Below are 19,898 nucleotides of genomic sequence, written 5' to 3'. Positions count from 1 at the left end.
TGTTCTTTTTTGGAAATCAAGTTTTAGTGACAAAAAGTGAAATTGTATCATTTTTTCAGTGTAGTCCTTATCCATACCTACAACTTTGCCGAAGACACCAAATCGATCAACCAATTCCTTCAAAAGATACATATTTTTGAATTTTCATCCATCATTTTTGTATGGACAGCTGCCAAATGTGTATGGAAAATAATATGGACAAACTAATGATGCAAAATGGCTTCTTTGGCCATACCGAATGCACCAAAAAAATTCCAGCCGGATTAAAAAACACTAAATAATCGAATGACCAAAATCTCAGAGAATTGCTCAGGTATTAGTAAACGAATTTTGTATTTTTTCTTAAGGAGAGCGTACTATCCTGCATTTTTCGGGAGTATTTTGAGATTTTTCTAGTTGAGATTTCCTAACAAGTGCCCATGTGGTTTGTGGATGGTCTCTAATATATGGTCATGCCTGTTTTCTCTTATTTATCCTGGCTGCTCCGGAACCGGAATCCCTTGACAATACTGACTGTTATAAAGCTTAGGATGATCAAGATCGAGAGACATTCACTGATACTTGTCTACTAAGGAAGAATGTCTTCTGTTAATGTATAATTGCTGTAAATTTTAAACAACGCCGTTATTGATTCCAGCGTATTATCAACATGTTTTAAATTCACTTGAAGCGGTTTATATCGACTGCCAATCAAAGCCCCTATATCACAATCGCGTGTGTCATAAATATGTTGTCATCCGCGATATTTTCCACCCAAAAGAAAAAAAAAACAGAAGCTCCAGCCACTAATGTGAACTTCTGCTTTTTGTTTAAATTAGATAAACCCTTGTGTGCCATGCACGATAACCATCGTGCCTAAGCTTACATTATCGCCGTATAATGGGCTCGAATCACGATCCGTCTGCTCTGCTGAACTCTAGTGTCAAACAGTTCGTTTAACCCTACTCCTCCTCCGCTCTTTCACTGTATGAAGTTTCCCGAACCCCCTCCTTCTAACCCATACTCAAAAAGGGCAAACGTGACGACGGCGTTGAAAGTGGGGTTGGGGACCAATAATTCGGTCATGACTCAAACTACTGGCGTCGACAAATAACAAGTGCATTCTTTGCCTTTTGGAATCCCCAAGGGGAGGCGTCCGGAAGTCTCTCTTCCGTGAGGCGAGTTGGGATGTTAGTTTTGACCAACTTTATTTTTTTAAATTAATAAAGCTAAACTAAAGAAAACAAAATTGTTTCAAAAAGAAAAATCGTCTTGAGCATCCCTACGTCAAGATGTCTACAGTTTCAATTTAGCATGTGTTCTACTCATATTTCGACGTGTATAAAATGGGAACATTTCTGTAGTGTCGATTATGTCATTCCGGCAATCAGAAACATCACAACACAGCGAACAGCTTGCAGACATTCTAGTCATCTCAGATTTATCCTGCAGCAGTAGTACGTGATTTTAGCAAAGAATGAAACATTACGTGATTTCAATAAAAATGAATAATCATCTTGCTTCAACACAACATTGTTCATTTTCTGCAAATTTGATTAAAATAAAATCTTATGCATAAAATCAGCAACCCTCCCCTAGCAAAAAAAAAAAGTTCTCCACCGTGAAGCTCGCATGCAACTTCAAAAGTGGGCGACTTGGCTCTTTCTCCGTTTTCCCTCTCAATTTCAATTGTGTGGGTGGTGACGTGGTCCAGTTTGGCTAGAGTGTCGCTTTCCGGCTGGCAAATAACGGTGGTCCCGTGTCGTATGACATTCGGCACCACACCTGGAATGTGGTGGCTTCCACGAATTACGCTCCGTTGGTCACACGATGAGATTTTATGCAATCGCTGCAGCGCAAAAAAAAAAGGTGTTGCTAATTGCAACCGCAACTCTCGGCCGTGGTGACACGTTATATTTTGTGAAACAATGCTGTTTGAAGTTGAATTTTAATTGGTAAAATTCAAAGTTTAGAAAGTTTGAAGGAATTTAACCCTCTACAACCCAACCCCGCCTTTAAATATCAAAAATCCATTTTTCAACCAATTTTGGATCTTTAAAATGCATTGGAAAGAAGAACTCTTAAAATTTTAGAAAATATATGGGTTGCATGATTTACTTGTGTTATGTGACCTTGCCAATGTTTTAAAAAATGTATTTTTTTAGGGGTCAACTTTGGCAGTGTTTTTAACTAACATTACCTATATTTCAAGTAAAAAGAAGTATGCAGTATTTTTTCTAGTGTCCCAGACTATGCCTCTACGCATTTTTCAACAATTTAAATGATAATGGTGCCATTTTATAGCAGAAAATGTGGAAAACAAACAAAAAATTGAAAAAGTGACTTAAAAACATGAAAAAAATAGATAGGCAAAATGTAATGATAGGAGGTGGTAGAATAGGCCAAATACTACCAAAAACAAACATTAACTAAACAAGATAAATGCAAATTAAAAAAAAACAAAAATTAAACAAGAAAAACATAAAACAAGACAAGTAAAGTTTTTCGTAGAGCAAAAGTTGCCCAAAATGACCTTCTGAACACGGGAAAAATAAAAAATTTCAAAAAAAATAACGTTTTCAAGACAAATTCATATATTTTTTAAATGCCTTAAGATTTTCTTAAATTGGTACAAATTTGTATTTTGGAAATATAAATATATTGAGAATTAAATTAGGGTTTTTTTTCAAATTTATTTTGTATCATTTAATTTCTGTGATTTTGCATTGATATATTGTATTATTTTCGAATCCTATTTTTTTTTGTCGTATTTTTGTATTGTCGTGTTGTTTTATTTTTGAAATATTTTAATTTAATCTTTCTGCATTTTTTATTTCTGTGGTTTTTATTTCTTTTTTTTTTTTGGCTTTCTTTATTTCTAGAGATTTTTAATAGGTCCTACGGTCTATTGTGTTTCATATCTTTATAGGACATTTAAAAAAAAGCTCTATATTTCGATGCATCTGTGCTCTGTTGTACTAAGCTTACTGGTTTTTCCTATCTAGTTAGCATAAGAGAGCACAGAAGCATCGATTCGTGGATTTGCTTTTGTGTTTATATACTTTTGAAAGTTTTGGTATTTTTGATTCTATTTTTATATTTTTTGGATCATTTTATTTTTTTATATTTTTGTTTCTGTTTTTTTTTTTAAATATTGGCAATATTGTTTTTTGCCTTTTTAATTGTTGTTTTGTTGTTTTTGTATTCTTCCTATTGTGTTTCAGTATTTTTTTTTTATTTTGATGTTTTTGTATTCTTGCTTGTTTGTATTTTTGCATTCCTGTATTCCAGTATTTTTTTTTGTATTCAGCAATTCCCCACGAAAACAGCATGATTCGAAAAAAAGTTCTCCGATCGGGCTAAAAAAATTCTGGGCGTTCCTTGGCCGAAATAATTAGACCGGTATTTTTTTTTTTGTTTGGCCCTTAGGATGACCTACAGCGTGTTAGGGTGGTCCGAAAAAATGGCCATTTTCGGCGATTTTCGCCAAAACCACTTTTTAAAAAAAATCATATCTCCGCGCCATTTCATTCAATTTAGCTGTCCAAAAAGAAAGGTGATTAGTTTGGCTTTTTGGGAAAAAATAGTAAGAAGTTTCAAAAATTTAGCTAAACATTTGAAAAGGTCGTATGAAAACATAAAATGCTGTTTTGAAGGTCTCGGGACCAAAGAGCCTATGTCTGAAAATATTTTTATCGGATTCCTCGGAAAATTTCACATAACATATCAAAAAATGGTGCAGTTATGTTTTCAATACTCTGAGATACGATTTAAAAAAAATAAAAACTGGGATTTTCGATGCACCACGCGTAAAAATGGGAAAATTACGAAACCGGGAAAAAATCGACTTTTTTCACTAAAACTGCGATTTGCGCATTTCAAGTTTTCATACGACCTTTTCAAATGTTTAGCTAGATTTTTGAAACTTCTTACTATTTTTTCCCAAAAAGCCAAACTAATCACCTTTCTTTTGCGTCTAGGACAGCTAAAATTGGATGAAATGGCGCGGAGATATGATTTTTTGAAAAAAAGAAGTTTTTGCGAAAATCGACGAAAATTGCCATTTTTGGATCACCCTAACACGGCGTAGGTCACCCTAAAGGCCAAACAAAAATATACGGGTCTAATTATTTCGGCCAAGGAGCCCCAAGAAAAATTTTGAGCCCGATCGGAGAACTTTTTTTCGAATCCAGGGTTGTTACGGGAGAGTCGAAAAAAAATCCGCGCCAAATCCGCGCCGACCTAAATTCCGAAACCGCGCGAAATCCGCGCCATATAAAAAAATATCGCGATCAACATTAAAGAAATTTTATTTTTTAATGAGGAAAAACTAATACAGAAAGTATTTGATAAAAAAAAACTCGGTTTATGTTTAAAAGCTCCAAAAGAATGAAAACAATAAATCCATTTTAAAAAATACCTAAAGATAGAAGGTAGAAGCAAAGGTCATGAAAAAATCTTCAAAATAGAAAATACAATATTTAAAAACTTAAAAATTTAACTTCAAAAATATAAGCTCAAAAATAAATCCAAATCTAAAATTATAAGCAGATAAAATTTTAAATTTCGATAGTCTAAAATTCAAAATCTACGAACTTTTATACAGTTTTCAATCCAGAATCCTCGCTAAAATTTCACTACGAAAGAAATTTAATTTCCGATATTTAAAATATTGTCTTTCATCATTTCAAAATCTCTAACAGAAAAATGACTTCAAAATTGTGGCATTCAAGAATTTAAGAATTTAATTAAAAGCTTAAGAATACTAAAATTAGATTTTTTTGTTGTTTTCTATATTGTTTTGAATTTGTTATTTTTTAGTTTTTAAATTTCAACTTTTTAATTTTGATTTTTTTAATCTTCAAATTTTTGGTATTTTGAGTTTCAGATTTCTAAAATTTTGAATTTAGAAATTTCAGATTTTTTAAATTGAAATTTTAGAAATTTCGAACAAAAATTAATATGTATTTTGATTTTTTTTGTTAAAATCGAAAGAACTTCAAAATTTTAATGAAAATAAAAGTCAAAGCAACTAAAACAATCTAAAACGCATTTTCTGCATGTTTGTCAATACTTAGGTATTTTGAAACTAATGATTGCAAAACAACTGGACAGGTGTATAATGCATTTTTAAACACTTTTTTCATTCAAATGTTCAAATCGTGGCTCGTAAATTCAATTTTAATTTCCCATTTTTTTTTTGCCTCCCCCCTCGACTTTGGTCAGAATTGAGGGACATAAACTTCAAAAATAATTGCAACGGCCTAAAAAGTATTAAACAAAAAAGTTTCGATTGTTTGAATATCAGAAGCTTTGAATGTTCTGATCTTTTATTTTCGCCAAGAATGTTAAAATCTTGAAAAAAATATTTCTACGATTAAATTCCATCTAAAATTTTAAAGTGGAGGTCAGCTTCTGTTACGTTCAATCAAGCTCATATTTGCGCCACCAGAACAAGCCCCAAAAATAGTTTTGTTACACATTCTAATTTCTATATCTTCGGGAAAAGTTTGTAATATTTGATTTACAACGTTAAAAATTTAATAAATTCAGTATAAAATTAAAAATAAATAAGGTTCAAAATCATTACTCAAAACTTAAAAGAAATGAAATATTCAGAGCCGGAGATGTTAAGAAATGACAAGAAACATATAAAAATAATTTCTACATAATCTTCATCTTCATTTTCCACGTTTCGTACTAAGAAAATACAAACAAACATTTTCAGAAGAAAATTCAATTAATAAAAAATATGAAATTCTTGCACTCAAAGGAAAAACAAATTATCGTAATTCCTGACAATATTTTTCTTAATAACTTGAAAGAAATTCTATCTCTCAATTAATTTATTTATCAAAATAGCCATCCGCGCGAAATCCGCGCCTGAGCAAAATTAGCCAGCAAATCCGCGCCAGATCCGCGCTATCCGCGCGAAACGCGCCATCCGCGCGATCCGCGCCGTCCGTAACAACCCTGGAATCATGCTGTTTTCGTGGGGAATTGCTGAATTCAAAAAAAAAAAAATTACTGGGATACAGGAATGCAAAAATACAAGCAAGCAAGAATACAAAAACACCAAAATAAAAATAAAAATACTGAAACACAATAGGAAGAATAGAAAAATAAAATTTGGCAAACAACAAAACAACAATTGATTAATTATTTTTTTAAAAAAAGAGGTTTTTGCGAAAATCGACGAAAATGGCAATTTTTCGGACCACCCTAACACGGCGAAGGGGTCAAACAAAAAAAATACGGGTCTAATTATTTCGGCCAAGGATCCCCCAGAAAAATTTTGAGCCCGATCGGAGAACTTTTTTTTCGTGGGGAACTGCTGTATTTCAGTGTTTTTGTTTGTGTGTATTTTTCTATTCCTGTATTTTTGTATTGTTTTTTTGCCTTTTTGTATATTTGTATTCCTGCTATTATATGTTTGTCTAATTGAGTGTTTTACTTTTTTGATGTTTTCATCAAAATTTTATGTGTTTTGTTTTTCTTTATTATGTATTGTGCCTCTTTTTATTTTCGTATTTCCTTTTTTTGTTATTTTTATTCTTTTGCCATTTTGTATTTTTCAATATCGTGAATAGTGTAAGGCAATATGATGCAACTGCCCCACCATCCTCAGAAATTTGATCTAAATTAAATCAGGTGGTGTCCATAAATGACGAAATTTTCAAAGCGGTCATATTATTGCCTCACCTTCCGCGATAGGCTAGGTACGCTAGTGGTATTTTTTTCCTTGTTGTATTTTTGTGTCTGTTTATTTTTGGCAAACTTTTTTTTTATTTTAGTTTTTTTCACTTTTTTTTATTAACATAATGAAATACTGAAATTTCATTATGTTTTCTTTTCTTGTTATATTGTTATATTTTATTTCGGTATTTTTGTTTGTATTTTTGCATTCCTGTGTTTTTCTAGTACAGCATATATGCCATTGTATAATTTTGTATTTTTGTTATTTAATATTTTTGACTTTTTTCTATTTTTATATACCAGAATTTGTTTTTTGTCTATTTGTATTGAAGTTTTTATTGTGCTAATGTTTTTCTTTATTTTTGTAGAATGTTTTAATCAAAGATGGCCACCAAAATGGCGGTGATGAAATATAAGAGCGTTTAGGTTGCATAGGCAATGCACTGTTCAAATTTTGCTAAAATTGGGTCGCAGAACTCAAATTTTATGGAAAAAATAAAAAAAATAAAACAACACGAAAAAATTTATTGATCATGATTCGATCCCCGAAGTCCCATTAATTCCTTCGGATAATCGAGTCTGGACTGTAGTTGTATTTTTGTATATTGAACAAATAAGTTTTGCAACACATTTGAAAATACTTACTTTTTGTGACATCCTAGTTAAAATAGTCGAAAAACTAGTTGAACTTATAAAACTTATTGAAGCAGCCAATCAACTAAATGAAATTAACCATCTTCATAAAAATAAGAAAAAAAATCAAAAAATTAAACCTGATATTTTCAAAAAGAAATCCAGTGCCTCTAAAAATATTATTTTAAACAACCTGCATAAAAAGGAAGGAGAAGGAGGTCCCTCACCCTCGTGGAGAAAGCACCCCCTGAGCAGGAGTATTGCACCGCTGTCTAGACGACGGACGCAATTGCTGGACGTTCGCGGCGTGGGCGTCATCCACCCAGGTTAAGGGGGAGGTTTGTCATGCCGGCCAATGACGATGATGACGTTTGGCGTGGGTGGGTGCAGTTGCATTATGCGGGGGTGTCGCCTCTCTCTATTTTTAACTGCATCGAGCAACTATGGAAAGTGCTGCAGCAGCAACGACAGCAGGTGGAATTGAACTCGTGCTTGGTGATTTGATTTCACCGGGCTGATAAGATAGATTAACTGTCTAGCGGTGGTTTTCAACACTACAAGCCTGATAACGGTCTCCTGACAGTGATAGCGGTGTTTGGCACCTACTTAGTGTTTACTGTGTGGGGTTTCTTATCGTTTCCATCGGGGGACAATATTTGCTTTCCGGTTCGTTTTACGCGTCTATTGACAACTGGAAGGAAATCAAATTCTTTACTTGAAAAATCAAATAATGTTCTGTTTGTCTCATGCCTTTGGTTATCACTCAGTAAATGACGACCATGACTCATGGATTTCAAACCATTTCAATTTCATTCCATTCCATCATTCCAAACAAACTCTGCACAACGCTTCATTCCGAGCAATTGGTGGAACTGGAGAGAAAAATCTCTTCACAGAAATAAACCTAATTTAATTTGGCTTTGGTTCAACTGCTTTCCCAAACGTCTGGTACACTGCACTGGATGGCGACGATGACCATTCGTGTCACCCCATGCCCATATAATTGAGTAAATCAACAGACAGTACAGTCTGCCGCTAACCAGTAGCAAGTTACACTGTAAAAAAGTGATGGTAACTTTAAACAAATTTAAATTAGGATATTTCTCAACAATTCTGATTTTTTACCATTAAAGAAACAAATTTCGTTTTTTCTTTAGCAATTTCACATGTTTTACAAAAACCTTACATTTAAATTTCAAACACCTAATTTTTTATTTCAAACTGTGCTGCTCGACAAGAAACCAACGATTACGGTGGCCTTAACTAACAGCCGTTACTCAACCGCAGCCGTCCGCGTGTTTATGGAAGTCCTCCTTTTTTGAACAGGTCGTTCCGTCTATCTCTTTTTTTGTTGTTGTTGTACATTTGGACTGGTAACTGGTGTAAGTTTAATCAAGAACGAGTTTGGCAAATTGTCAATCACGAAAAAAATGTTTGCTCGTCATAGTCTAATACCTCCTTTAAAAAAACGACAAACAAACAACCATTCTTTTTTACTTGATTAACAGGCATGACGAAAAACGAAAGCTTCACGAATCACGAAACTTCAACTCAAAATCATTAATTTATTGTTTCGACTAGGGTCGTCCCCAATATTTATTAAATGTTTTGTCGACCCAACCCACATTAAAAAAATTTCAAAATTTTAATGGAAACTCTAATCAACTGAAAACTGGATTTTCCTGTGTTGATAATCATATTTAGCATGTAAAATGCATTTTAAAACATTTTTCTTTTTTGAATTTTTGAAACCATGCCCCAATGATCAATTAAACTCGATTACGTGAACAAAATTCATGATTTCATGAACTAATTTCATGATTTCCTGAATTATGGCAATGAAATCATAAATTTTGTTTTCGTATAAAAAAATAGTCATTCACGACTTCATGAAATCGTGAACTTTTATTCATGCTGATTTTATATCGTACCGTAAAACGGGGTGCCTTTGATAGGTTTGAGATTTTTCCACAAAATGAAGATTAGAAATTAAATACGTACGGAATGGTAAGAAATCATACTGACCGTGGTAGAAAATGATTTTCTCAATGAACATGATATCAAATTGGAAAACGAAATGCATTTTCGGATTCATTGGACAATTTTCCCAATAGAAGGTAAAATAAATTTGTAAATAATAAATATTATGTGTTTTTGAAACATAATTTTAAAAAATCTACAAATTTTTAGACATATTCATTATAAGTTTCACATAAAATAAGAAAACTTTTGATTCTTGCTTCGAATTATGTTTAAAATGCAATATAATTTGATATTTGTATAAACAAAACTAGTTTCAACGAATTTCAGGCAAAATTCCGATTTTTTAACAATTTTACCTGAAATTTAAATGTATTTTGATAATTTTGATAAAAGCTTATAAACTTAGTTAACTAAATATAAACATTGTTTTTTTCCTTAAAAACTATATCAGCCACCTTATTCATAGTACATTTAAAGTAAACATAAAATTTGAACACTTTAAATCTGATTTTAACAAAACTACGACTAATCACCCCGGAATTCAAAATAGTAATTTTGAACGCAACTATTTTTTTAAACACTATTGAAAAAACTTTTTTCAAAAATGTTGCATCTAAAAATAATAATCTTGATAAAAACCTAACCAGTAGCAAACTATTCCAAAAATAAATTGAAATCCTATCAATGTCAATCATGATTATAAAATCATGAACTTCGTTCACAATTACATGCACACATTCCATGAAATCATGGTCATGCCAAGTCCTGCATTCAACAATTCGTGGCATAAAAATCGCGATATTCGCGTTTTAGGGTTCGAAATTTACAATTTCCAAAATATTTTTTCCATACAGCCGCTGGTGATCTTGAGGCGAGCTTCGTTTAGTGGTGGAGGAGTTGCAAAATTAGGGCCATTTCAAAAGCTACTTTTTGTAAAGTTTGGTGAAAAATCTTAAAGATAAACAGATTTACTAAAAAACCTATCTCCTTTACGTTTTCTCACTAAGGTAGAACAGAAGTTGAAGATAAAAAAAACATGCAAAATATTAAAATTGCTGGCATTTTTTGGAAAACTTTTGTGAAAGCTAATTCCCTGGTTTGACTTTTGCTCATAGATTTTGCAAATCACTGTTAAAAATTAATATTTTTCAACCCTTTTTTTTTTTTTTTTTTTTTTTTTTTTGCAACAGCTTCGAACACCCATAATCTCTTAGGACAAAAAATAGGGAGTTTCGTTTTTAAACGAAACTCCCTATCACTTGTCCTAAGAGATTAAAACAAATCGAAGTTTTTCTCGTAATTTGAAGATTGTTCTAAAACATTGTTTTACACCTTTAATTTAAGCCTTGTACTCCAAGTTTTAGAATTCAATTTCGCCATATTCGAATTAGAGCGTCCAATTTCTCGTTCCGGGAAAAAAATCCCGGGATTTCCCGAATAAAAATATTTTCCGTTTCCTGGGAAATTTGTAAATTTTGCGGGAATTCCCGAAATTCAAGCGAAAGTATAGATTTTCTCAAATTTTTCGAACTATTTTTTTGAAAATGCTCTGAAAAAACAATAAATTAACAAACTTAACATGATTTTGTTCAATTAAATGTATTGTTTGGTTTATATATAATTAATCAGATTATCAGAAATTATGATATCAGAATTCTTTCTGATAATATTAATTTTTGAAGAAACTGGAAATAGATCTTGCTTAATGAGTATTAAATTATTACAATTAGGTAAGCTTTTAACAGATTGATGTTATTTCATCAAAACAATTAACTCCTTACCAAATTAAAATTGAGATTTTTTTACGTACCATGAACAAATTAGATGAAAATTGAATTTGTGCACAAAGAATTAATTCAATTGGTTGAATGTTGTCCGTTTCTCTCAAAGGTACACGCCGCGCGGCATTTCAGAATGTGCCGCAGACACTGTTGCCAGCGATTTTCTGCACTTTAGGTGCAATGAAAAACATTTCCGGCAACAATGCCATGCAATTCGAAGAAGAAGATCAACAAAAACAAAACGCACAGTATGGGATTTGACAGCGCGCAATTGCCGAAAGTGCGGCGCGTCGTTTCGAGGCTGGTATGCCGCGTTAAAGAACAAACAAAATGCGGGCATTCAAAATGGGCATACTAAGCCCAAATCCAAATATGAGCGATTGGCGTCTAGGGCGTCGCGAGGCGCGACGCATATCTTTTGCCTGGACCGATTTTTCGAAAAATGCCAAACTTTGAAGGTCTGTACCGAGCCCAGGGTACTCCAAATTTCAATGTTATATATACCAAAAGATGCGCAAGGATCTGGCCTACACGCCAATGATGTTGAAAATAAACGCTTCAGTGGCCAAAATGCCTCAAAAAGTGACATTTTTGAAAAAATCTTTTTTACGGGTTAAACCCCTTTTAAAATTGAAGGCCGGAGCGCCAGCTCCTGTTACGTCCAATCAAGCTCATATTTTGGATTTGGGCTTAGTATGCCCACCGGAACAAACCCTTGAATGCCCGCCAAAAAGTCATTTTTGTTACATCCTAATGCCGCGTGTCTTTTTCGGGAATACGCGCAATAACTAGTACTACAAAAATTAAAATTTGAAGTAAAAGAATTATGGAGCACTGGTGCAACTACAGGTGTTAGAGGGTTGAATGTGAAAAAATAGAAGACTTTTTGTGGAATGATGTTGATTTATCGTATAATTTAAATCTTGTTACATAATAATACAAAAAAAAAATCATTGAAAAAATACTTTCCATTGTTTGTTCTCAAAAAAAAATATGCTCAAAGCTTGCTTCAAATATTTGAAAACATTGGGTTGTTTAGAGTAAAACCAACAGTAAAAAAGCTTTACTATTTGTTCAAGAGCTGAAACCAGTATTTGTCATGAAAAACATAATTTCTGCATGTTATTTTTTTCTCATTTCAATAAACTGGTCACAGAGGCAAGTTTAAAATTTCTCATCAAAAATACCAAAATACATTTTCTTGTAGTTGAATGATTTTTTACATGCAGTCAAGCTGTTATTTGATCTTCACACATATTTTTAAACCATTAATGTTGATGTCCTATACAGTTTTGTTGCATAACATTAATTAAGACCAAGATCAAAACAATTTTCAATAAATTTAAAATTTCCCGTTTCCCAAAAGTTCAACATTTCAGCACTCATTTCAGTGCGGAAAAGTAGAACTTTTCGGCACTGGTATTGAAAGGTATTAATTTTCAATTCTAATTTTTTTTTGTAGAGAAAAGTAGGCCATTTCGTCGCTCGAGAATGACAGGAAAAGTAAGTAGTTTCACGACGAAATTGCAAAAAATACAATGAAAACTCGTTTATCAAAAAAGTGCTTAAATGTTTTTAACTTCAAAATAAAACTGTTTTTTTTTTGCACTAAGTCACCCCACGCCACAGTAGTTTAGTAACCGCGACACAGACGGGGGTGACGAGATTCCGCCGCGTGGCTTTCGAGTACACACCACGGCCAACACGCGACACTAAACTCGTTGACTAGAAAACTTGCGGTGGTCGGTCTTACCTTGGGTTTAATTGACGGTTGCGTTTCACAAAACGCAACCGCGGGGCTATTGATGATATTGATAATGTTTATCTTCTTATTTCTTGTGCAGAATGCCACGTGGGCACGTGACGACCTTAACGCTGTTTTATTTGAATGCACTCTGTTGCAAGTGGCAGGAAAGGGGGAGATGTTGCGGAAAATTAGCAATTATTAAATGACTAATTGATGCTGATAAGTGCCTTATCGCATCATCGCAAGCCCTTTGTTGTGGCGCGTGATGGAAGTGCGCAATTTTAAATACACAATTTTCCTTAATTGCTGAAGCATTGAAACGCTCGCTTTGAACCGCTCAGCTCAGATCGTGCACGTGATGCTGTTAGGCTTGAATGCTTTCCCGTCTGCCCTTGGTGTAGTGTAATGTTTACCTATTTTCGATTATTTCTTACGAGACACCTGAAATACTCCTCGTTACATGTTACATGCGATACAATCGAGCTGTAATTACAGCTCTGTTATCATCGGACGTGCCAGCACTCACCTAAGAAGCAAAGCTGCTACGGGTTTCCGTGTGTTAAAAGTACTGTGTCTACTAATCGCTACGAACGGCGGCAGCACCGACGCCACTGATGCTGGTACACTCTCCAAGACTCTGACGAAACAGCCAGCAGCGGATCGCCGCTTCCATCACGTGCTCTCAACCCCTTGCTAGTGCGCTGAAGTTGCTCGTTATCGGGGAGCTTCACTTGGCGCTAACGATGACGATGCGACCTTTCACTCACTATCACATCAACACTACACACTCTTTTTCACCTGTTACTACAAACTCCACCGCGACCACCGACCTAACCCTCTCACACCGAACACTATTTGTGTTTACTTTGGGGCGCTGCTTCACCTGCTGCTCCAGCAACCACCTTCTTCAACTCAACACAACTCAACTATATCTCGTGCGTCAGCAGCTCGGAAAATAACTTTAAATCGACCCGGTTGAAGCGGCAATCATTTTCCACTTTTCATTTCAGGGTGCCAGCAGACAGCAGCAACGGCCACGGCGATTTCGGCAACTCCACCGTTCACGTGGCCCAGCTCGTGGAAAAATCTGTGGAGAGAAGCAGAAGGGAAAGTGAGGTGTTAATTAGGTGCTGACGATGAGGAGTGTGTTCGATTGGCTGTGTGTGTGTTTTTTTTCGTTTTACAGATATGGTGGGAAAATTGCCCTGCCGAGGAAACTCCTTTTTTCGCCGTCACTACTGGGTTGGAAATTTGGTGGAATTTCGGTTGGCGCTCAACCGGGAAAGGCATCATGTGCTCACATTTATCAGCTCCGCTGATTAGTTTTGACGAGCGATTTGTTTCATTGGTATTATATGCTGGAATAGTTTGTTGAAGATTAGAGCCCAATATCGCCGTTTCTTATCGCGTCATTGAGCTCAATTCAAAAAGCCATTGTTAGATAAGCACGATGATTTAACATAAGTATTTCTAGAGTTTTATTTGAAAAGTTCCTGTAAATATAGGTCATAAATGACCTTTAAAAAAACTCTAGTATTGTAACATTGTGCTTCTTGCAAATTTAGTGTCAAAGGGACTGTTACGTAAAAGTGGACGTCTGATTTGATGGCATACTCAGAATTCGAAAAAAAAAGTATTTTTCATCAGAAAAAAAAACAAGCAAAATTAGTTTTTTAAATATTTGTCTTAAGATTACTATTTTTAAAACATGTACTAGGGTAGGCCACACAAGGTGCATGCATTACTTTTTAATAAAAAGCTTTTTTTTTTTTTTTAATTAAATATACTTTATTGAATCTTTCTTATAATAATTACATTTGGTTTACATAATAAGTGGTCAGCTGTGGCTCTTCAGCTTTAGTTTGCTTTTCGTGATTTAAACACTGTTCATTTTCTTAACTTTAAAAGTATATGATTTATCATTTTTGTAACACTAGGTACAATGAGGAAAAAAAATTAAGAAAACATAACCTAACCTAAAACTAACTTAATCTTACCATAAACTAAACCAATCCTTGAATCAAGGGGTATTCAGATATAGCACATTTTTCCCTGAATTTCAAACATTTTTCTTGAATCTTCTGATCCAACATTTTTACTTCTGCTAATTCATGAACCTCACTTGATCTTGTCCAGCCAGGAACATTCAAAACCATTTTGAGTACCTTGTTTTGGACACGCTGGAGCTTCAATTTATGAGTTCTAGCGCAACACTCCCAAACAGGTACTGCATACTCAATAACGGGGTAAATTATTTGTTTGTAAACTGCTAGCTTATTTTTCAAAGATAGCTTTGATTTTCTGTTAATTAAAGGATACAAACACCTGATGAGAATGCTGCACTTGTTCAATATTTTATCTACATGCTGCCGAAACAATAGTTTCGAGTCAAGTATGAGACCTAAATAGACAACTTCCTTTGACCAGGGTATCGAAACATCATTCATTTTAATCAAAACATCATCCTTTGGGACAAATCTGGCCGATTTGGAAAGTGGAAAAATGATGGTTTGAGTTTTGGCTGCATTTATGCGAATTTTCCAGTCGCCAAAGTATTCGGAAAGAACGTCAAGACCCTTCTGAAGACGGCCAACTAAATATCTGGTTATTTTACCCTTATAAATAACGGCAGTGTCATCAGCAAAAGTGACAACACACCATTACCAGGAAGAGTAGGCAAATCAGATGTAAAAATATTGTACAGAAGTGGGCCAAGAATACTTCCTTGGGGAACCCCAGCATCAATGTTGAATAATCCAGAAGCAATCCCATTCAGAAAAACCCTGAACGATCTCTCCGAAAGATAGTGCTGGATAATTTTGATAAGATACATTGGAAAACCGTATAAATACAGTTTATGTATCAAACCATCATGCCAAACATTGTCAAAAGCCTTCTCAACATCCAACAAAGCCATAGCAGTTGATTTAGACTCAAGCTTGTTCTGCTTGATGATTTTAGTTACTCTCGTAAGCTGATGAGCAGTATTATGTCCCTTTCGGAAGCCAAACTGCTCATTCAAAATTATATTATTATCGTTGGTAAAATCCAAAAGCCTTGAATAGATGACCTTCTCAAAGAGTTTGGACAGACTACTCAAAAGACTAATGGGACGATAACTTGTTGGCGATGTTGGATCTTTTTGAGGCTTCAAAATTGGTATGACTTTGCCCAGTTTCCAATTGGTGGGGAAGTAACCAAGTTGCAAACATTTATTGAAAATATTGGCTAGATGTTGAAAGAACTGATCACTCTGTTTTTTCAACACTAGATTAAAAATGTTATCAAAGCCAGGAGCTTTCATATTTTTCATTTGTTTAACTGCAACTTTGACTTCCTCACCAGAAACATGGGAATCTGCAGGAAATTCAAAGGTAGAGTCATTGATTGTTGAAATACTATTGGCAACTGATGTTTCTTTACGGCTGGTCATGGAAGCGCCAAGATTATGTGAACTAACAAAATGAAGCCCAAGTGCATTTGCCTTTTCCTCGGATGTAATCAAAGGAGAATCCTCAACAATAAGAGGAGGAATAGGCTTTGGTTTGTTTTTAAGAACTTTTGAAAGTTTCCAAAATGGTTTTGAATAATTCCCAAGCTGGCTTACATGTTTTGAAAATTCTTGATTTCTGATATTGTCAAGTCGGTCTTGTATGATTTTGTTCAAATTGTTCACTGAAATCTTTTGTCATAGTCCCCAGTCCGTTGATATTGTCTCCTATAAACATTCCTAAGTCTAATCAAGTGTTTAGTATCTACGTCAATATCAGTTACCTTAAAATTAACAGGAACCTCCCGAACGTTGGCAGCCTCTGCTTGGTTGATAGCCTGCTGGATCACCTCCAGCGAACGATCAATATCGGCAGAAGTTTCCGGGTGTTGATCATAGTCGATGTTGCTGTCGACCACTTGCTGAAACTGCTGCCAGTCAACGTTGTGGTAATCTTTCCGGGTTGGTTGCCGCTGCGGAGTAACGGAAGCTCCAACCTCCACAACCACCGGATAGTGATCAGAACTCAACTCTTCAAACACCTCAGGATGAGCCACGTTCTCAGCCATATTGGTAATGAAGAAGTCGATGATTGAGTGATTCCCAGACCGAGCCACCCTCGTTGGACGATCCGGACTCACAACGTTGTAGTATCCGTTTTGCAGATCGTTGTGCAGAATCACTCCGTTCCGATTCCTCCTGCTGTTGCCCCAAACTTCATGCTTCGCGTTGAGGTCACCAGCGATGATGTACTTTGCGCTCCGCCGTGTCAGCTTCTGGATATCGCTCTTCAGTTTTGCTGCTGAACCATCTCTGGAATTCACCTGACGTGGGCAGTATGCAGCAATGAAGAGTACTGGGCCAACCGAAGTGGGAATTTCCACTCCAACGGCCTCGATGATGTCCAGCTTAAAGTGTGGCAGCCGGCGTGGCTTGAGATCACGATGAACAGCGACAAGCACACCTCCTCCTCCAGAGGTGGTCCTATCGAGCTGCGTCGCGATCTTGTAGTTTTGCAGATAAACTTTTTCACCGGGCTTCAGATGAGTTTCCGTGATGGCAGCTACGTCGATCTCCTTCTCGCGAAGAAAATCCACCAGCTCTAAGTTCTTCCTCCTAATGGAGCAAGCGTTCCAATTCAGCAGCTTGAGGGACCTACGATCCATACTGGATGACGAACGAGGTCAGCACTTCAATCTGCTGGGTCTTGGTTTTGCATCCACGCAGTGCAGCGGACATCTGTTTGAAAATATTGAGGAGTTCGGTTGAGGTGTAAAGATCATTACCATTTTCCTCAACTGCTGGTTCTTGGGTTGGTCTTGGCTCCTGGCTGAAGCCCGGTGGTGGCGGTCTCGGCTCCTGGCTGGAACCCGGCCGTGGATGATTCATCTCAGCTCTCTTCCTGGGATCCAACGGCAACGGTGCCAAGTTCGGGACCTGGCGTCGCGGTTGAAGAGGTGGAAAATTTTGCTCCACCAGGGCTGGAGGAGTTCTACGACGCTGAGGCTGATTCTTCGTCGATGCTTGCTGCCGAATTTTCACGAACTCAGCTCTCTTGGGGCACTTTCGGTCGGTTGACGAGTGCTCACCGTTGCAGTTGAGGCACTTCACCAGCGAATCTTGGATGCACTGGGATGTGATGTGCGCATCGGTACCACATTTGGCGCAACGACGCTTCAGGTGGCAGTTCTTACCTCCGTGCCCGAAACCCAGGCAGTTGAAGCATTGTGTGACGTCACGATGCACTGGTCGGTATCGCTCCCACGACACGATAATGTTGAAAACCGCTCGAATTGCCTTCAGCTCAGGAAGCGTCGTCGATCCCTTAGCCAAATGCAGCAGGTAGAGCTGGTCACGGTACTTGATGTCTTTGTTGCGTCGGCTCATTTTGTGCACGGCCAACACATCCAGTTTCAAAACTTTTAGCTCGGCAGCTAATTCCTCCACTGGCATGTCGTACAGACCTCTGACGACGATTTTGTACGGCTTATCCATGACGACATCATGGGTAAAGTACTCCGCCTCGTTTTCGGTCAAGTAATCCTTGACCAGTTGATAGTGCTGCCTGGATTGCACCAGCACCTTAAATCCGTCCTGACACAGACGAATGTTGCCTTGGACTTTCCCAGACTTGATGAGTTCAACCAGCCCCGCTCGAAAGTCGATCGTTGCTGCTGATTGCCGCACATAAAAGGAGGCAGTTTCTCCTTTCGCTGTTTCACTTCATTCTCCTTTGCTTCCGCTACCTGGTCCTCGTCAGGCAGTCCAGCAAACTTGTTGTTCTTCAATAGCTGCTCCTCGTGCGACGAAGAGTTCTCCTCCTCCTCATCCATCGGTACAGTACCGTCGCTCTTTTTCGTCTTTTTGCTGTTCGATGTCACTTCCAAAAGCACCTTCCTTTTGGAAATTCCCGGTTTTTGGCCATCAGTTGAGGCCTCAACCTTCCTTTTGGAAATCCCCACTTTTTTGCCTGCTTGAGCCGCAGGTAGGGCAATATTGCCGGCGTTTTGCGCCGGGACGCGACGAGTCATGTTGATTCAGACAACCTTCACCAACGAATGCTCGGATAACAATGATAATAAAAAGCTTGTTCAATAGTGTTTAAAAAAATAGTTGCATTGATTTTTTTTAATTCCGAGGTGACTTTCCTAGTCATGCTAATGTGTTCAAATTTTTGATTACGTCAAATGTACCATCACTAATGTGTCTGATACAGATTTTAAGATAAATTTTTTTTTTTGAATAGTTAACTAAGTTTATAAGCTTTTTAACAAAATACATACAAATTTTAGGTAAAATTGTTAAAAAGTCAAAATTTTGCTAGTTTTGTTTCTAAATTTATCGAATCATATTACACTCTAAACTGAAATCGAAGCAAGAATCAAAAGTTTTCACATTTTATATGACATTCGTTCTACTGAAAATGCCTTTAAATTAGGAGAGTTTTTTAAAATAATGTTTCAAAAACAGATAAAATTAATTATTTGCAAACTTATTTTACCTTCTCCTAATGGAAAATTGTCCAAAGAATCCGAAAATGCATTCCATTTTTCGATTCAAAATCATGTTCATTGAGAAAACCATGACACTTTCAGAATAATGAAATAATGCTATTTATCCACATTTTCTTAATTATAGTTAACTCACTTTTTAAACTTTTCAAAATTTTATGAAAAGTTCTTCTAGGAGTACTTTGAACACTTCTCTACCACGGTCAGAATGATTCCATACCATTCCGTACGTATTTTTATTTATTTTTTCTTTTTTTTTATTCATAACTTATTTTTATTAGGTCCTTTACTGCCCACCATTGAAAAAACGGCTAATATCCACTTTTGGCAAAAACGAGATATTAGCACCAGGCGGTAGAGGATGTTCCAACGCATCTCCTGCAACTTGAATTTCACTGAAATAGTGTTTAGACTTGGCTTCCGATGCGAAAAACCAAACGGCTAATATGCCACTCTTATGGGAAATCGCCTTGACGGAGATTTTGTGACAAACACTAAAACGCGTTTTTCTCGGAATACTTGATTTGGCATAATAGCCGAATTTTCAATTATGGGCAGTTTAAGGTGCTGTGACCAGG

The 19,898-nt window shown here is 36.0% G+C and overlaps 1 protein-coding gene across 1 annotated transcript in view; it reads right to left on the bottom strand.

Annotated features, from left to right (window-relative positions):
• The window catches only part of LOC6043980 (beta-1,3-galactosyltransferase 5), an 84,863-nt gene that overhangs the window by 47,063 nt on the left and 17,902 nt on the right, over window positions 1-19,898 (bottom strand). The window contains exon 2 of the mRNA XM_038261797.1: window positions 13,346-13,906. The gene's annotated coding sequence lies outside the window, so the exon portion shown is untranslated. The remainder of the gene's footprint in view (window positions 1-13,345; window positions 13,907-19,898) is intronic.

This window comes from Culex quinquefasciatus, chromosome 3, assembly GCF_015732765.1.
Source record: "Culex quinquefasciatus strain JHB chromosome 3, VPISU_Cqui_1.0_pri_paternal, whole genome shotgun sequence".
NCBI lineage: Eukaryota > Metazoa > Arthropoda > Insecta > Diptera > Culicidae > Culex > Culex quinquefasciatus.
This window is presented reverse-complemented; position numbering and strand designations above follow the sequence as displayed.